The sequence below is a fragment of the Triturus cristatus genome, chromosome 5_2, assembly GCF_964204655.1.
Source record: "Triturus cristatus chromosome 5_2, aTriCri1.1, whole genome shotgun sequence".
Lineage (NCBI taxonomy): Eukaryota > Metazoa > Chordata > Amphibia > Caudata > Salamandridae > Triturus > Triturus cristatus.
In genome coordinates this window covers 169095494-169114854 of record NC_140588.1, presented here as the reverse complement: position 1 = coordinate 169114854, position 19361 = coordinate 169095494, and the positions used below count along the sequence as shown (strand labels likewise).

At 48.4% G+C, this 19361-nt stretch overlaps 1 protein-coding gene across 1 annotated transcript in view; it reads right to left on the bottom strand.

The window, feature by feature from the left end:
* The window catches only part of LOC146822744 (cytochrome c oxidase subunit 4 isoform 1, mitochondrial-like), a 342020-nt gene extending 325045 nt beyond the window's left edge, over window positions 1-16975 (bottom strand). Inside the window, exons 1-3 of the mRNA XM_085606931.1 lie at window positions 16931-16975; window positions 6489-6553; window positions 3351-3399 (exon numbers count right to left, since the gene is read on the bottom strand). The gene's annotated coding sequence lies outside the window, so the exon portion shown is untranslated. The remainder of the gene's footprint in view (window positions 1-3350; window positions 3400-6488; window positions 6554-16930) is intronic.
* Window positions 16976-19361: the final 2386 nt, after the last annotated feature.

The following is a 19361-nucleotide window of genomic DNA, read 5'->3' as shown; positions in this document are numbered from 1 at the left end:
GAGGATGGGAGGCGGAGGCCAGCAATCGCCACGCCCAACCCATACTTAGGCTCTATCTAGGGTGGGCTGATTATTGCTCCAGTCCGGTATGTCCAGGAGCGCTGCAGATGCTTATTACATGGGCCCGGGAGGATCAGCGGTGTGGGATGTGCAGCCAGATGTATTGGCAGCTCTCTCCGGGGAACGAATGGGCCGAACGCCATCTGACTCTCTGTGTCCACGCAGCACTGCACCAAAGCCGCCCCCGTGACGGTCACTGTCTGCTCAGATCGCTATGGACGCCAGTATGAGATGGGCTCAGCAGTTCTCTCACTAAACACCACCACGTGTCTTCCCACTGCCATAGGATATGGTGTGTTTGGCTCCGCTGGAGGCGTCCACACAACTCTGGGCCCTCGCGTCGGCACTCCCATGGTACCTGCTCTCTGTTGAGGTCCTCTGCAGGTGGTATCTCCGTTCCGATGATCAGGGCACGAGCCGCGGGGCCACGAGGCAGTCAGAGGCCCCCGCACTCCACCTCAGTTCCTCCACTGGTCCACTGTTTTCCGCCATCCCCCACAAGCCGCAGCTACTCTGTCGGTCCCGACGGGCCCTCCGCTATCTTCCACAGCCCCCGCCCCATTGGATAGGGGTGAGGAGGGGGGGGGGAGGCGCACGCCGGGCGGCCCCCGGGCGATCTGTGCGTCGGAGAGGCGGTGGCAGACCCAGGTCGGCCTATGCTGGTGTTTGGGGCAGCTCCTCCTCTTCGCCGTCAATAAAGTCCCCGGCGAGCCGCACGCCGCCGCTTCGTCTGCGCCCACCTCCGGGAGCTCGGTCTAGTCTCCGGGTCCGCCGGAATAGGAAAGCACTCCGGGAGCTTCCCAGCCCAGGAGCCTGAGGTGTCTCCGCTCAGCAAGGGAGCGAGCACGCCGCCGCCACCGCTACTTGAGGCCCCGGCCTCCGCCTCCCAAGCAGGCCTTGCTCAGGTCTCGCTGGGCACTCAGCCCCCAGTTGTTGTTGGGGCCCAGCCGACTCTAGTTTGCGGTCCCAGAGCCTTCAGATCGATGAATTGCACACAGAATCAGGATATGTGTGCCGGATAGAGGAGGGGGAAGGTTAGGAGTGGCAGAACTCCGCTAAGCTGCGGCCATCGCACTTCGCGGCTTAGCCACGCGCCCGAGGGTACAAGGTTGATTCCCCCAACCTCTTTATGGTCACAACTTTTAGATTTCGCTCACGATGGGCATTCTGGGATGTCTAAAACTAAAGAGATTCTTAGACAAACCTACTGGTGGCCTGGGATGGACACGTTGGTGGAGAGGGTAGTTCGAGAATGCGGTGAATGCAGTAGATGTGATAAGATCTTGAAACCTTGTGTCCAACTGATGACTTTAAGGTTACTTCTCAAGGAAGCTTGGGAAGAGGTGGTTATTGATGTTTTGGGCCCCATAAAGCATACTAGTGTAGATAAGTATGTCATCGTGCTTCTTGATGTTTATTCTAGAAGGCCTGAGGTTATGGTTACAAACTCAGTAGAGACGAAAGATATCATAACATTTCTTAATAATGTTTATGAAAGAGAAGGTTATCCTTCAAAATTACTTTCTGATAATGGTGTTCAATTCACATCCAAAGAAATGGTTACGTTCTTGGATGACAGGGGCATTGTACACAAAAGGTCTTCTCTCTACCATCCAGAGACCAATGGAATAGTTGAGAGGTTTAATCGGGTACTCAAAGAGACCATTCAGAGAGCTTTATCTAAGCACAAGTGTTGATATTCGGAAGTTCAAAACAAGGTTAAAAGCTAAAGATTGACTCCCCATTTAATGACAGGGAGGAACCATTTTGAGCTATTTCGCAAACGAAAACCCTCCACTATGTTATGCCCTTCGTGGATATCTAGTGAATCTTATGATTCCATGTTTGAGGAAGGTGACCAGAAACGCATTGAAAAGGAAGTTATGAAAATGTGCATGAATAAAGAAATGTTTGATACAAGGAAAGCCGTAAAAAAAACAGTTGTGAGGGTTGGAGACTTAGTTAAGATTCGTAGTCCTCGTAAGGGTCATGCCCCTGGGGGATCTAAGTTCCTACAACCCATGAAAGTCATTAAAGTGTTTAAGAATGCCATCAGAACAGAAGATCATTGGGTCTGGAATTTAAACAGGGTTGCTAAACTTGCTATTTCTTCTGCTGATATTTTTTTATAAAGGGATGCACAACATAAACAGAAAGGTTGTAGAGATGTCGTGGAGCGAGAAAAGAGTACAAGGCCACGTGTCAAGCCGAAATATTTGGGTGATTTTGTACAGCTTTAGAGATGTTTTATTTATGATTTTTTCTGGTTTTATGTATTGTTATCGGAAGGGAGATGTGTGGTATTCTCTCTTTCCTATATGTGAAAAGTCACTGTAAGTTTCTTTAGCCATTGTAATGTGTTCCCTCTGAGCTTCTACTTTAACATTGTTATATGACATCATACTGTTGGAATCTTGCTAGTACCAAGCTTCACTATAGAATGTGTGTATTGGATTTACTGGGCAGTTATACTGGAGCCTGGCTGTAGGTGCGGCTAGCAGGCTGGGGTGTCAAGTCCTACTTGAATAAAGTACTATTTCTACAATACTATTGTCTCTGGAGGATCCTGGGTGCATCAAACCACAGGAAGAAAAATTATCTGGTATCTTACAAGTACCTTTTCACAAAACTAGAAAAGACCTTAGGGCCTTTTTAGGCATCCTAGGATACTACAGAAAATTCATCCTGGACTTTTCACAGATAGCTGCCCCCTTAACCGACTTCTTGAAAAAGAATTTAGAGACTGAAAAATAACTTTCTACAGGCTTTCCATCAGTTGAAACACATTCTTACTTCACAACCCTTCCTCCTTAGACATGATTACACCAAACCAATTTTATTACAAACTGATGCCTCGGAAAGCAGCCTAGTGGCTCGGCTGTTTGATCACAGGTTGACTTACAGGGTCAGGAAAGGCCCATCATTTATATCAGCCGCAAACTATTTCCAAATGAAACCAAATATGCGGTCATAGAAAAGGAGGCATTAGCCATCAAATAGGCTATTGAATTACTAAGGTATTACATGGAAGGTATGGAATTCATCCTTTACACAGACCATGCACCTTTAGAGTGGTTATCTCGTAACAAAGAACACAATGACAGGCTATTGAGATATTTCCTGGCTTTGCAACCCTTCTGATTTACCACCCGTCAAAGAAAAGGGAAAGATCAGGCTAATGCGGACTACTCATCTAGATATCCACAAAACTCTTTTCTTGCAGGCAAGAAAGTTAGGGAAGGGGGATGTGAGGCATGGCAGGAATACCCCATTACACAAACCCCCCTTACCTCTCGTATCGGCACCTCCTCCGGCTCTGTCCAACGACTCTTGCTGAACCTGGGAAAAACAAACAGAGCTAAATAAACTGAAGAATGGCTACCCCTTCTTTGTACAGGCACAACGTGATGAGGAGAGAAGGGGAAACCGATCAAAACGATGGAAGAGCGGAGAAAAGGAGAACTATAGAAGCTGAGCAGGAAGGAAGGACGGCATAGACCAGAGTTGAAGCCAGGAGAACCAGGAAGACACCAAAAACGAGAAGCCTACTGAGAGTACGAAAAAAGGATTAAACAAGCAATTACAATGCAATGGTCTCGGCATTGTTAAAGTTAGAGCTATTGGCATTGCTCATGACATTATTTTTGTTTATGTTGTTGTTTTTAAAAGATTTAAAGAAACTGCATTGTTATTTACAATGTCAATAGCTTAATCACTCTCATATGCTCCTGCAAGGGAAACGCTTTGTGTGCTCTTGCACCTCAGAAGGATTAAAGGCTGTGTCACCTGCAGGACTATTTTTATCGACCTCGGAAAGATGACATGCCTAATTTGAATTATGATATTTATTATCTCCTAGGCCACTCGAATGACGCAGAAAGGGAGGACCAAACTAGGAGGCAAAAAAGGCAACTATGCAGTATAATGAGGCACTTTTTTATAGTATTGATTCATTATTTTGTGTTTTTTTTATACTTGCTAACACTGTCTGGCAAAAGATTTTACCTCATTGGTACCAGTTTAACAACCAAATACGGTCATAAACAACTGAAGGATGGATAACCAGTCAACCTTTGCGGGTGGCATTCTATTGTGCGGAAACAGGGATCGCCACATATTTAGTAACGTTTGATGCGATTCAACTAGACGCATTGTTTGGTTAAAATCTGCAGATACAGCAGTGGATGGATCAAGTGGCAAATGGGGCAAATCTATAATTATGTGGAAAACGCTGCGGCTGCAGAATCGCATAATTCAAGTGGCCCTGATTATATAGATCTCCGAAGGATAACAGGTTGAGTTTCACATATGGCTGTAAATATATCGACCTCGTAAGGATTGCGGCCTATATCTGCCCAATCATGACAGCCTGGGTTTAACGGTACTCTTTGCAGTAGGGTCCCAACACACTGAGCTGCCTTTAGAGGGGTGACCTATAGCGCCTTGCCCATCACACGAGGGCACTGTGGGAGGTGCCAAGACTTGAAGGTTCGCCACCGCAGCGCCTCATGAATAAGGCACATCCTCCCGGCCTGCCAGAGTCTGGCGGCTCTTAAATTGCATCAGAAGCTTGTTAGCAAACAATAGAGCGCACAAGGGGCCGCGGGGGGGTGGAAATGGTGCTGTAATTGGGTAGGGCGGATGCACTGTACTTAAAGGTAGGGGGGAGGATCCGTGTCAAGCACCGGTACTGTGCCATAGCTGAGAGGTCCGCAAGGCTAACTGCAGGGGAAGAAGAGTGCACCTGTGGCACCCCACACACTCACCTCGCACTCCCAGCTGGACCCGTGCGGACCCGGGGGTGCCAGGGCACTGCGCCCACTCTTCAGCGGATCCTTCGTTCTCCACCCGCTGCAGCTGAGGGTGCAGTGCACAGAGGAGCCAAGGGCGCATAAGGAGCGGCGCGGCAGGGACAGACCCTTGGACCTCCTTTCTGCAGCTCTGCCAGCACCGAGCACATCCTGGGGTACAGGGGACCCCAACAGTGCGGCTCCAGTGCAGGAGGATGCAGTCTTCCAAGATAAGGCTTAATATTGGAGCTTAGACCGTTCCCGGGGAATCCGGAACTTTGCACCGGGAGTTAAAGTGGTTTGCGCAAGATCACACGGTTGGTGTCAAGTGGAGAAACCAGGATTTAAACGTGCTATGGTTTGTGACCTGAGTTGGAAACGTAAACATCAGAGCACACCTCACCACAAGCTCCAGGTTGCGAGGATAGGGCAGCGAGAGCCATGAACACCGCCGCCTTTCTCCGAGGCGAAGCAGAAATGCCTCGGAGAAACGCAGCGGCGGTTTCGGATTCGGGGGCGTATTTTTCTTTTCTCTCCTCTTGCCATTGGCTGGAGGAGAGAAAAACACGCCCAGCGAAAAAACACGCCCCCGAATCCGAAAAGGACGGGGCTTGTTTTGCGAGACAAAGACTCTTCTCCAATGGCTGGCCGGCATTTAAGAGGCCAGCCAATGGAGAAGAGGAGAGAAGAGGGGCGGGTTCAAGCCCCTCTTCTCCAAAACATTAAATCTCGGTCTCGGAGCGAGACTGCGCAAGCGCAGCCTTCGAGCCGAGACCTAAAAAGGGCGTGGATAAAAAGTGGAAAGAAGAGCACGGAACACGCCCCCGAATCTGAAAAAGACGGAGCCTATTTGGAGGGACGGCTCTCTCCTCCAATGGCTGGCCTCCGTTTAGGAAGCCAGCCAATGGAGGAGAGCCAAAAAGAGGGGCGGGTTAAATAGCCACTCTAAGCATCATAAGATCTCCGGACTTCCGGTTCTGCCTTCGGCAGACCGGGCGGTCCCTCGACTTAAAAACTACCCCAGCGAGTGCAGGAGCGAAGACTAAGAAGCTGACAGTAGTCTTGAAGAGTGGAGTGAGGAGTGGCAATCACCCACAGAGGATATGTAAAAGCCGAGTTGTGACAGTTGCAGTACATAACCCTGAAGAGGGGGTGGCACAGTGAAAGGGGGAGGGGGATGAAAAGAGCTTGGGAGGAAAACAGGAACTTTTGTTTAATTTTCATTCTTTTCTTCTTCTTGCTCATTAGTGCAGAGCTTGCATTTACTTTACTGAACCTACTTGAAGTATAGGTGGGCTTTGGTTCAGTCTCGATCAGTTAAATATGCATTTTTTTTGTTGCTGTGGGAGTATGTTTTCACGAAAGAGTGACCATTAAGCAGAGGTGTGTCACCATAATCAGCCAAGAAGAAAATACAGAACGCATTTAAGGGCTCCTTGAAAGGGGATAGAGATCCTCCACTTTAGCCCACATTAGTTAAGGGAAAAGGAGAGATCTGTTTTTTCCTATATTATGGTTTTTTTTCTTCTTTTTTTCCCCTCATTTTCTCACCTACTTAGGAAAATCCCCCCTCTCAAAACTCGGGTGCGGTGAAGGTGCCTTTACTTTCAGTTTTTGTAATAAAACCTTTATACCTACCGCCGCTCTCTCTGCTCCTCTTGCTTTGAGGTTCCACTGGACCTGCTCAATATGAAGTACGCGAACTGGAAGGAAAGAAAAGAGAGAAGACGACGTTACGGGAAGTTACTCTGGCGAAAAAGAAAAAAAACAGCAGCCTGCGTTTAACCTGAAAATAAAGAAATGCCATTATTAAGAAACATATACGCCTCCTTGCTAATTTTTATGCCCATCCCTCCACATTGTACCTTATATTTTTATTTAGCCATCCCTCCACATTGTACCTTATATTTTTATTTGGATGTGGGACTATCTCTGCCACAATTGAAGGATTGTGCAGAACTTTGATCTCCTTCTTTCATACATGATGAGTGATAAGGATGGCTCTGCCAGACTTCTTATGGACTTTTAAAATGGTAGAGAAAGAGATCAATGCCTCGTACAGGGACTGGCAAAAAAAAACATTTGGATATTTTTTCAATTGTAGTGGGAAAACTCTCAATATCATGTGTTGTGGGGCCGGAACAGGAGAATCTTGTGGTCGAGCTATATAATCATTATATTTAGGGCTTTCTGGCTGGTTTGAATGCCCTCAAATGTCCCCATCTTTCTGGCCAGAATCAGAAAGGTACCCTGTCTGGACTGGTGATACAGGTGCTGCACTAATCTGAGGTACATGTACTGCTGATACTGTAGGCAAAGACGGTCTTGATGGTTGCACATTTGAAGAGGCTGGCAGTGGTACTTTCATGAGGTGTCTGTTGGCTTGGCATAGTCAGCTGTTGATATTTTCCTGGAAATATTTTGTAACAGTCAGTGATCATCTTCTCAACTACCATGCTACCTCAATGGGGATCTGCATCAGAGGGGTCATAGTACTGTTCTTCCTCATAATACGTTCATAAGTGTCTTGTGGACACCATGACAAGATCTATCCCATCATAGAATGGGTTATAGTAGTGGTTCGTAGCCTTTTGACTTCTGTGGACACTCACTTAATCATTACTGGAACCCGGGGACCCCACTGAATCATTATTGGAATGTGGTGACACCCACTAAGTTTTTAATGGGAGGCGAGGACCCCTGATAAGCATTTTTAATTATTTGAACTGCAAAACAATGCACACAAAATATAGACACAAGCATACACCAAACAGCTACACAAATGATGAAATATTTTATTTGAATCACAAACAAATATACAAAAAATCAAAACTTTAATTTCAATTGGAAGGTTGAAGGTTTTCTAAATTCAATTGAGGCCACTCATCATCCATACTATATTCTGTTGGATGCATTTGCACTGCTACCAGAAACCACTCCATGAATATGTACTTACTTTTTAGGCTCTAGTTTCAAATTCCTTTACATTTACATAACATTTACATTTTGCTTCTTTATTTATACACTTTACTAACCTGTTAATATGATTTAATTTTCTAAGCAGGCGCCGACCCCCTGAGAAGGCTTTGTGGTCCCCCAAGGGTCAATGGACCAGAGGTTAAGAACCACTGGGTTATAGTGTATTCTGTGTTCAGCTTCTTCTTGGAAGCCTTCCATTGGCCGCGAGATGGGATATTCTTCATGTTCTTGACATTTCACCCTTGGTTTTTCTGTTATGTATGCAGGGCTCAATTGTTGCAAGTCGAACTGGCTAATGTACGCATAAGCAACGTTGTGGACAGAGCTTCAGTCTATAAAACCAAAGTTATAGGTGTCGTTGACAGTAGCTTATAGTAATCTTGTTGAACAGAAGATTTTGTCAGTGTCGTCAAATGTGGCATGGCCGTCAACCAGGACTTGAAGGATGAGACTTAGGGGCCCATTACGATGGCGGGCGGACACCGTAACGGTGAATGGGACCAACAGCCAGAGGTGCGGCGGTCCCGCTGTGCCCATCAGGATGCGGCCACCACCCTGGCGGTCTCATTCCGCACATTTAACACTGTGGCTGGCAGTGCTGTAAGCAGCACCCGCCACAATGTTAAATGTGAATGTTGTGCATTGGCATGCACAACGTGACAGGCACCGCGCCGTGCCTGCCACCTTGTGCATGCCAATGTAGGGGGGGTACCATTGATAACCCCCAAGTACAGCCCCCCACCGCCTTCACCCCCCTGGGGGCCCGCAACAGGCCCCCAAAGCAATTCCCGCATGCCTTTCCATGGCGGCATCGCCGCCATGGAAAAGCCTTCTCCGCCAGGCATCCTGATATGGATGGCGGTGTCTTCCGGACACCGCCACCATATAAGGCCCGAGTTCCGACCGGCAGGCAATCGGAACGATTGCCTGCCAGCGGAAATGCGGAAGACGGTCTTTCCGTCTGCCGCTGTAACCCTCACCATTGTAATATGGCGGGGGGTAAATGGAGGGTAAGCGGGGTAAGATTTTGGGCGGATCGCCACCGCCGGTTGGGCGGTGGCGATCTGCCCGACATCCTAATGGACCCTTTAGTTATGGGTCTTTCTACTGTAGTAATCATTGACAGTTTCTTGCTCATCAACGGTGTTGTCATAAACAACTTGGGGCCATATTCTCAAGGAGCTATCTCTGAGTTTACGGCACTTTAGCGCAGCCAAAGTCCCGATGAACTTATCATCCCATTCACAAGCTGGTGCTAACAGCCGATATCACCAGTTTTCCCGCAAAAACATCCGCAAAAAACATCGCCACAGATGACCCCAACAACTATCGCTAATGAGATGCAGAGTTGGCGTTCCCGAGCAAAAAGCCGCGACAACACCACTCTGCAACATTCTCAACTATCAGACAGATCTGTGAAAAGACCACGAAACATGCGATAAGGCACATTAGCTGCAGGAAAATAACACCAGCTCTGACCTGGTGCAAAGTCAGAAGGCAGCCTGCACCACAAAAGGAAGCCCAACTCACAGCCACACCTGAAGAACAACAGATGCCATGGAGCCACTGAACATGAGTGCCTGACACCCAAGAGGGCCACAACACCCACCGCCAACACCCCCATGACCACCCCCACCCCCTCAGACACCCACCGCCCCCCTGACTAACACTGGGGCAGCGCAGACAAAGACAGCGACCCTCCAAAAATGCACCAAGCTCACAGACCCAACACCAGAGAATGTCATTGCCCACTACATGCTCAAAGGGACAACCCTCCTCATCCTGACTACCATTGCCCACAGGCTGACGGTACCAACACAGCGGACAACCAACATCCCCCCTCAGACCAAGCTGATGGCCTTGCTGCACCTGTTTGCTTCTGGTACCCTCCAACCAACATCCTCCTGACTCAGAGGAGTCACACAGCCAGGCCAATACAAGTTCCTCACAACGGCCATCGGTGACACAATCAGCTTGTTATTTCATCATCTATACTTCGCACACACTGCGCAGGAACAGCCTAAGACCAAGCAAGGCGTGTACGCCACAACTGGCTGCCCGCACGTGTCAGGGGATAATTGACTGCACACATGTCCCACTAGTGGCCCCTGGCAACACTGCACACAATAAGCACAACAGAAAGCCCACGTATCCGACCAATATCCTGGCAATAGTGGACCACCGGTGAATCCCCGCCAACGCCGCCGCAAACCACCCAGGCAGTGTGCATGATTCCCACACCTTCCGACAGCACTGCTCATTGGCCAATACCAAATGCACACACCACACACCTTAACTCTACAATCATGCAACACACGACACAGGAAATGCACATGTCACAAGCTCACATAGAACATGCACACCCACCTGACACGACAGCACAAGTCACTGTGGGAACCTGGGCCAGCCATGTACATTAGCTATCAACGGCATGGCACCTCGGCCACACCATAGCAGATAGTGCTAAGAGGTGGGCACCAGGCATGTGCGAAGGAGTCAAGTGACCCATGCATGAGTATGTACACAATGCCAAGTGTGGCGTGGATGTGCTGGACAGACTGGACTATGCAGACCACACACATATCCATGTCGACATACACCGCTGGTGTATGGAGTGTTTTGGACAGTGGACGCAACCATGTCACCTCAGCCAGTGGAGAATATCACGGAAATGTAGCCTGTTACGCCCCCCCTGAAGTGTGAGAGGAGTGGGCTGGCCTTGCGTACGTCAGGCCAGAGTAGGGGTGTGAATAAAAGGCACGTAGCCTTGGGAGTGGTCCTCTTCCGGAATGCCCAACTTCTCTGCCAGGGCGGCGCCTCTCACCCCGCCACGAGGCCTACGCCGTCGTCCTGAGCGGAGTTTCCTGCAATCCCGTGCGCCTGCTGTACCCGGGGCCGCTGGTCCCCGAACCCGTCTTGCCCGCCCCGGCGCAGCCAGGCCTCACTGCTCACCTGCCGACACCGGCGTGTGTCAATGAGGGCCCACCACGTGCCGAGGCAACCTCCAAGCCCGAGGCCCGCGACCTTGTCAGCCTGCTCAGACCATCACGGCCTACCCGAGCAAGGCCCTCAGTCCTCCTCTCTCGTTGACAAACTCCACCGGCATACACAGCGGACAAGTGGGTCACACATTTGGAACTGAGTCTTGATTTACTTATTTCAGAGTGTGTACAATTGTACGCAAGGAGAGGAGTAAGCGGAAGATGCGGTTCAGTCCAGAGGAAGAAAAGATCATCGTTACGGAGGTGATGGAACACTACCAACAACTGCTCTTCTGCCACTTACTCTGTGCATAGCAATCCAACGACACGTGGCTGTGGGCCCCTGCGGAGCCCTGGCACCGGACTGCACTGCGGACAAGTAGGTCACACATGTGGAACTGAGACATGATTTATTTATGGCAGATTCTATGCCATTGTACAGCAATCGTCGCAGACTGCGTCCCCTTTCTGCACTGGTACCGTTACTCTGTGCCCCGTAATCCATGTACACTCCCTGGTTAAGCTTTGGTGGCGTGTGAGACTATGGCCTTGGTGTTGTCATCATCATCATGAAGCCGATACTGATTTGCTGTCAAGTATGTGTCTGTAGCATTCATCTCCTACATATTGCCTGTGTCTGCTTGGTTCTGCCATCTGCATCAGGCCCTGGAAGAACACCTTCCACTGTCCCCTGAAACACTCTGTGTCATTCATGTTGGACATCGAAGAGGACACGCTCAGCTCTGGTGTCCCTATCTCACTGCACCGTAAATCACCGTCCCGTGGCGGTGTGCCTGTGCCGGCAGCACTGCATCTGGGGCCACTAACTCTGTGCACCACAACTCATGGACCTGTTCTGCAGTGGACAGCGCACGCAACAATGTTACCTCATGCAGTGGGAAAGACCTGGGACTATGATGAGGAAGATGTGTCAAGTGTGCGGACGGGAAAAGGCACAGACAATGGGAGGGCAGGAGGCAACAACCCGATGGCAGGAATGCAGACTGGAGGTGGTAGTCAAGCTACACACCCGGATCTATTACTGGCTATTGCGCTGTGGACTACCGACGCAACTGTCACCTCAGGCAGTGTGGAGGACCTGGGACGATGATGGGCGAGACGTGGCAGGTGTAACACACCCTACTGCAGCTGCAGCAGGGATACCCCGAAGGGACACAATCCGAGACAATATCTCACATGAACACGCTCAGCCCTGGTGCCCCTACCTCAGTGCACTGCAACTCACTGAACCTCCTGACTGTATATAGGGTGACCTCTGTACTTGCTCCGGCTCCACCCATGTTGTTCAGCAGTTGACTCTGTAATGCTGGTGTTTTCAGTTTCCATTGCACTGGTGTCCACTGTTCACGTTGTTGCCTGCACCAAGCACTCCGTGCGGGTTGGCTTATACTCACCCCACACACATCCAGCACAGGCGTCACTGTACATGTGGCCCTGCCAATAAAGGGGCAGGGCGCACGTGCCCGTGGCCAGTTCAACATGGTATCTGCATGTGTCCCTGTGGTCTTGTTGTATGCATGAGGGCCCTGGGCTCTACGACATTACATTGTACTGTGTACAGCGGACGCGAACATGTCACTGCAGGCAGCGGGTTGGACCACCCACTCAATTTGTAAGGGGAGTGGACTGAGCCGTCGTACGCAAACCCAAAGTGGGTGTGTGACTGATGTGTGTGTGTGTGCCCCTGGGCGTGGTTCTGCACTGGAAATGTGCATCTGCATGTGTCTCTATGGCAGTGGGGGTCATCTTTGTAGGGTGTAGATTGTCCCTGACGGGTGATAGACACCCGCGTATGTGGCCTAGCTCGCCTTCCATGGGTTCAGACCAAACCCGCACCTGTTGGGCCACCTCCTTTTGGCGTTCTGACACCTGGCATTGGGGTGCCATGTGTGGGTCGTTGGGGTGTTGTGAGCCAGCCATGCGGGTGCTTCATAATGTGTGGTCTGTTGCAGGGGCTCTGTTCTCCTCTAAGTAGCTTGGCTGTCCTGGTCCTGGTGGTGGGTTGCGTGGGATGTCCATGGGCTGTTGTAGGGCGTCGGTGTCGAAGGTGTGGTGGTCCTCTCCAGCATCACTGATGTGGGGTCTTCTGTGCTCGTCTGGAGGTGTTGTGTGTCCCTCTGCTATGTGAAGGGGAGATGCATGTTGACATTGTGTTGTCATGTATGTTGGGGCATTTTTCTTGGTTACATGTAGACTGTGACAATGTACATTGTGACTGTTTGGGTGGTGCAGGACTTAGATGAGGGCCAGTGTACATTTGGACTACATGATGGGTGTGAGGTTTTACGCGTACATTTCCATTTAACTGTTTCCAGCTCTGTCAGATTTAGTGGGCCTGTTTCTCTGCGTGTGCGAAGCCAGTTGTGTCCTCTGTTCTGCAGTGTCGGGGTTGCACATTGTGCCACATTGTCGTCAAAGTGGATGTGCTGTTATTGCTATGTGTGTGTGCTGCAGTGTGCCACGGGGATGAGGGACATGATCGAGGGTAATTGTGGGTGTGCAGGGTGCGACACCTCGTTGTGCATGTGTGCCATTGTGCCCATCTCCCGTCCCCCCGGTCCATGCTCGTTACTCACTGTGTTGATGTTGTGTCCGGTCCTCTCATGCTGTGTCCGTACTCCCTACTCCTTTCACTGTCTCCACACTGATGACTGTGGCCTAGGTTTCCTCCAGCTCCTCCTGTGGCGCAGGACTGCCACCTCCTGTCGCCTTTGCAGCCTTCCTGTTTGCAGCGGGTTTGTGCCTGATTTAGGTTGTTGCCTCTTGGCCTCCTCGATTGTCCTCCTTGGCCCTCTGATTGCATTCCAGGTGGTCTACTTGTGTGTCAGTTGATGGTTGTGTTCTGTCACCTCCGTGACGCTGATCTGGTTTTGCTGTGGACTGCACCCAGTCTTTCTCTCCCTTTTCTCCTCGGCTGTCCCGGTCCCGGTTGTTCCTTGCTGGTGGTCTGTGGGGGTTGTGGGGTTCGCGTTGGCCTCTGCTCTGGGTCAGGGTGCATCCATGGTGCTGTGCACTTTGGATTTTTTCTGGTGTCTTTTTCTTGTTCTGCTTTTAGAGTGCATTTTCCCGCCAGACGCATGGGATTTGGAGGCCTGTGGCTGGTTTTCGCAGCTTTTTATATCGCGCTTGGCCTCATCGCAGCTTTTTTTACATTCGTGTTTCGCATTTTTGCGGCGTGGCGTTGATTTTAACGCAGACATTTGATGGGTTATCTAGTGACTATCGCATGGTACCGCCGTGTTGTGAATACTTGGTTAACACGGCGTAAATTTCCCATGATGGACTGCGATGTTGTAGGTTGCGTTAGGTTACTTTTGCGATGATTATCACACTTTCATGATAATATGTCCCTTAGTGAGAAACTTTATCGTCAACGGTGTGATTAATGATGCAAATTTTACTGAAGATGAGAGGAAAGTTGACAGTGAAAATGGAAGCTGCAATCCTTCTGGACGTAGAGAAGGAGTCAGAGATTGAGAATCTGACTTTCTTTCAGAGGAAAGCGCCAAATGTTTTCTTGTTTTTTTTACTATTTCACCTCCTCACGAGTTGGACTGCACTGTTTGACGGGGTGCTTTTCTATTTTCTTTGATTTTTTAGGTCGGTCTTTAGAAGCAGATGATTTTCCTCTTTCAAAATCATTTCAGAATCAGTTTTTTTTATTGTGAGTAAGGCCTTCAATCTTGAAGAGAAATCACTCTTTACATCTGCAGCAGCAGTACCCTTAGATTTAGATTTCTGTAGTCACAGAAGTGTTGCGTCTGCATGCTTAAGAGTTTTATGTGAAAAAGCTCCTGTAAAATGTGTAATCTTTAGGTGTGTGAACTGAAACAATAAATGCAGTCTGGATCATCAGAAAATATCCCTTTTTTAGTAGACTCTGCCACATTTGAAAATCATAAAGAAAAACGTATTACAGATCAGGCGACCTTTGAAGAGCTTGTCCCAGTACCATCCCCGTAGCAAAATGAATAAATAGAAAAAGACAGGTAAGCTCTGACACTTACGTAAACACAGTGGGGCAGATCTACAAGAAACTAACGTAGCGCGGTGCCCCAAGTCATTTTGCTTCGCCGCGCTGCGTTAGTTTCGAAGCACAGGGATGCAACATATTTACAACAATATGTCGCATCACTGGACTTCTCCCTGCGCTGGCGCGCAAACTGCTACCATGCGCAGGCACCCTTGCACCATGGTGCAAGGATGCCTGCATCGTAGGGGACATTGTTTTTGTGCAGGAAGGGGCACCTTCCTGCACAAAAACAATTAATTGAGGTGATTTCCTCTTCCAATGTGTTCTGTAGAATGCAGCACGCATTAAAAGAGGAAAAAAACAAGGAGAAATGAAAACATTTCTCCTCGTTGCACCTCGCTACACCACCCCTAGGGTGGCATAGCATTCTGACCCATTTCCAGATTTACGATTTCTCGTAAATCTGGAAATGCATCAGTGGACAAGAGTGTTGCGTGGAAATACCCACAGCAACACCCATGTCATGCCCCTAACACACAAAGTGTTGCGTGAACAGGGGCGATATTTACAAGCACAGGTTAAGTCACACAGGGTGACTTTACCTGTTCTTGTAAATATCACTTAGCAGGCTGCGCCACCGGTACGTCACGCAATGTGATGCACCGGCGGCGCAAGGGGCTTGTAAATCTGCCCCATTGGCCTTTATATTTGATAGCTTGTAGTTAATAGAATTAGAAAATGCCTTAAAAAAGGAAGGGATCCGTCACCCACATTAGGTGACATGCTTCATGAAGGGGGTGGCTCCTTCTTGAGCACCAAATAAATGCTTCAACTCGCTCATCCAGAGCTCTTGGAGTCTTTTCAAATATGAGAATTTGAAGGTCTCCGAAATGAGTCTGTTAAAATTGCATGGTTATGCTTAACTTTATATTTTGCACTGGTTATTTGTTTACTTGATTAATAGACAGTGTTTTGACTAAAAGAAGGAGTTGGAGAGAATTAGGTAATTATTAAGATGCCTTCCTCACATGCTCATTAAGGTCAGCATGTTTCTGCCACGAGTCGATGTCTATATGCATTTATGTGCTATCATCAGAACGATCTAATTCTATTGCAAATATGTAAGTAAAATTCTGTTTAGAAAAAGTATAAATCCCTGGGAACCTACAACCGCAAGCCTTCTTACTAAAGGAAAGCCAGGGGTGAAGCACAACACCTACCACGTTGATCATTGTCAGATCAAGCGTAAAGCTGACCACAGAATCAACGCATGTCAGTGAATGCTACTCAATCTCCCTGGGTAAACCTAAGTAAAGAGATGTTTTTTTAGAATTATAGACAGTAGAACTGTACTTTATGATTGTCAACGTATGCCTATGTATGAGGGTAGTATCGAGTTGGGCAACTCTTGATATATAGGGTTTGCGCTGTAGTAGTCAAGTATAAAAACATGTTCTGGTCATATCCGTTACAGAGTAATGAGGACCGAGTAACAAAGACAAACAAAATATCGGCCATCATTATGTTTGTTCCAAATTCCTTCAAGGCATTCATAAAATAATTTAGTCAGTCAGACCATATTACACCAATTGATGCAAAATTATCTGAATATCAGAGTACGGTGTACTGGGTTGCTGTTACACTGCACATAACCTGCATTGGCATGTCTGTTATATATTCAGGCGGACAGAGGTAACAGACTTATTTATACTGGTCGCAAAAATGCCTAAAAATGTCCCGCAGTTTAAATTTACAGCCCGGCAGACCATAAAAACGATCCCTATGAAGTTATCTGTGGTATTAGGATTGGGGGACCGCAACTAGGATCCAGACTATTATCGTACCCTCACTAAGATTTTTTATTTTTTGGGGGTGGTGGTTTGATATAGCCCCAACTCGACCGTAAAGTATTAGAGCTCTCTACATGAGCACCAGCTGCATTACAGACGGACACATTCATTTTTAGGCACGGCCCGGGGAGATTCCAGTGATTTGTCCAGAATCGCAGGATGTTTCAGCCTCCCGCCAAACTCGAATCTGGTTCTCCCGCTCAACTTCGGCGGCCGACTAAATAAACCGTTAAGCCCCACACCCTCCAGCTACGTTAGAATGGCAGATGAGTTTACCTTTGTGTGGCGACTGGCGAGTGGCGTGCGCACAGGGTCAGGATTGGTTAAAAAGCACTAACGTGTGTGGCGCGCAAGCGATACTGACTGACACAAGATGCGCAAAATCTGCATTACGTAAAGGCTTGCCTACCAGTGATTGGTCTTCACCCGTGCCCGACTTAAACACTAGAACGTGACGGCATAAATGTGACCTTAAAATCAATATCCAAAAAGGGAATAATTAAAGTGTGTATATATGCACTGATTTAAAAAAGATATTCTGAATGTAAATGTTAATTGGTTAAATAAAATTAAAGAATTTAAAGGGCAAGATAAAAAAATCACTATTAACATATGTGCATTAAAATCAGGGATTTAAGTGGGATGAAAAAACTTGGGGGGAGGGGGGTCTCTCAAATGGGCCTGGTCGATGTAATTAATAATAAACACATACCTTAAAAATCTGTGCTTAGCATAATGTGTCGCTGGACGTGTGTTTTGCTGCTTCTGTAATTGCATCCAGATATGTAATACAACAAGTAACATTCCACCTACAACAAGGAATGGCTATTGGCTTTGTCAGTGGTTGTTAGTTCCATAAGATAAATAAGCAACAACTATGGCTTTGTTGTATAACATAATGAAAATTATTCAGTTCTGACATGGTGAAACAGTAAAAGAACTATAACGAGTCTTAGAAGTTGCATCAGAAGCAGTACTGCTGCAGAGTAGATTTTTTTTCTCACACCGAGGGTGAGGGCAAAATGGGGAGCCCGATAGGGACCTGTCTTAGCACCTGCTTTTTAGATCTACCTGTGCTGAGCAATGACAGGACCCGGCCCACTTAAAGTCCTGATTAGAATCATAAGTAGCCTGGCCAGGGGGCATAGTCTACTAGACAATAAGGAATTCCTCGATAAAGGATGTGACCCTTCATCCACATTAGGTGGCATGCTTCGTCATGGAGGTTGCTGCTTCATGAGCACCAAATAAGTGCTTCAACTGGCTTCAACAGAGAATGTGAAAGTGACCCGAATGAAGGGTCTCCCAAATTACTCAGTTCAAATAGCATTATGTTGGGAGTGGTTACAAAAATGTATTTATTTATTCATTGTTTTGACTCATCCTATGCAAGATTAAAAGAAGAAGGAGGTGAAGAGAATAATCTAATTGTCCTTTCCAAGAACTCTGGATGAACCAGCTGAAGCATGTGTTTGGTGCTCACGAAGGAGCAACACCATGATGAAGCATGTCACCTAGTGTGGGTTAAGGGTTGCACCCTTTTTTAAGGAAGTCCTTACTCCTATTATCAAAAATTGACCAAATAAAAAGATCAAGGAAGGGTGTGAACACGCAAGATGGCCAATTGAAGGTAAGATACAGGAGCTCTAGAGGCCCCAAATTCATCCTGTTACATCCTGAATTACGACTGGCACCAATCCAGTCTGAAATGATTCTCCCCTGTCTCCCCACCCAACCGCATTATTGTTCTTGTGCTGGAGGAGTATAGGATGCCCCCGGGTGGGGGGATGGATTTGCGGCCTACTGAGGTGCCAAGACAGTGGCCATCTTGGGGCCACGGATGGACAGCTCCACTGACTGAGTGCTGCTCCAGGTAGACCGATGAGCGGACAACAGCTGCGGATGGACAGCCGTACACCTTTGAGAGCCTACTCAGAGGGCTGCGAGTCATCCCACATAGACACGCCCGCACTCCTTCAGGAGCCTGTAGGGAAGTCCAGGGGCCGAGCCATGTTGGAGGTGGAAGCAGGAACAAGCGCAACAGGTACGGATTATGCCTCGGTGTGGAGAGAGTTGAGGAAGACTGCCACCTGCAGTGATGGAGCATGACCAGCGGAGATGCGAGTGGAAGCCGCATACCTATAGTGACGAGGGCTGCCTCTTGGGGCACGGAGGCAGCCCCTGAACCCATGAAAAAAACAAAGAACGGATCAGTGGTGAGTGTATTGCTGGGGGTGTAGTGAGGAAGCCTTCTCTGAGAAAGGCCGACCGACCATCTGAGTGCTATTGACAGGCGATATGGATTCGGCTGTTGTGGCTGTTGCGGCTGTTGTGGCTGACCCTTGCTGGTTAGGCTGGACTTGGGCAGAGACGGTCGAACAGAGCTCTGTGGATCAGCCCTGGGTGGATTGGCGGAGTCTGCCTGGCCCGAGCGGGTGTGTGCACGTTAACAGTTTGGGGTCCAGGAACCTTCTACTGAGCTGGAAGTGGAGCCAGAGGACAGAGAGAGGGGGCCCTATTGTCGCTATGTGCAACAACACAGCATCCTAGTGGCCCCAATGCCATACTATTATGCAGTGCAACACTGCTCAGAGCCTGCCCTCAAGAGCTTATAGGTAGACGGAACACAAATGGGTGCATGAACTGGAGGCGCATTCAGAAGAACCCTCTATTGCTGGGCTCTTTGCAGCAATGCATGGATTGCAAA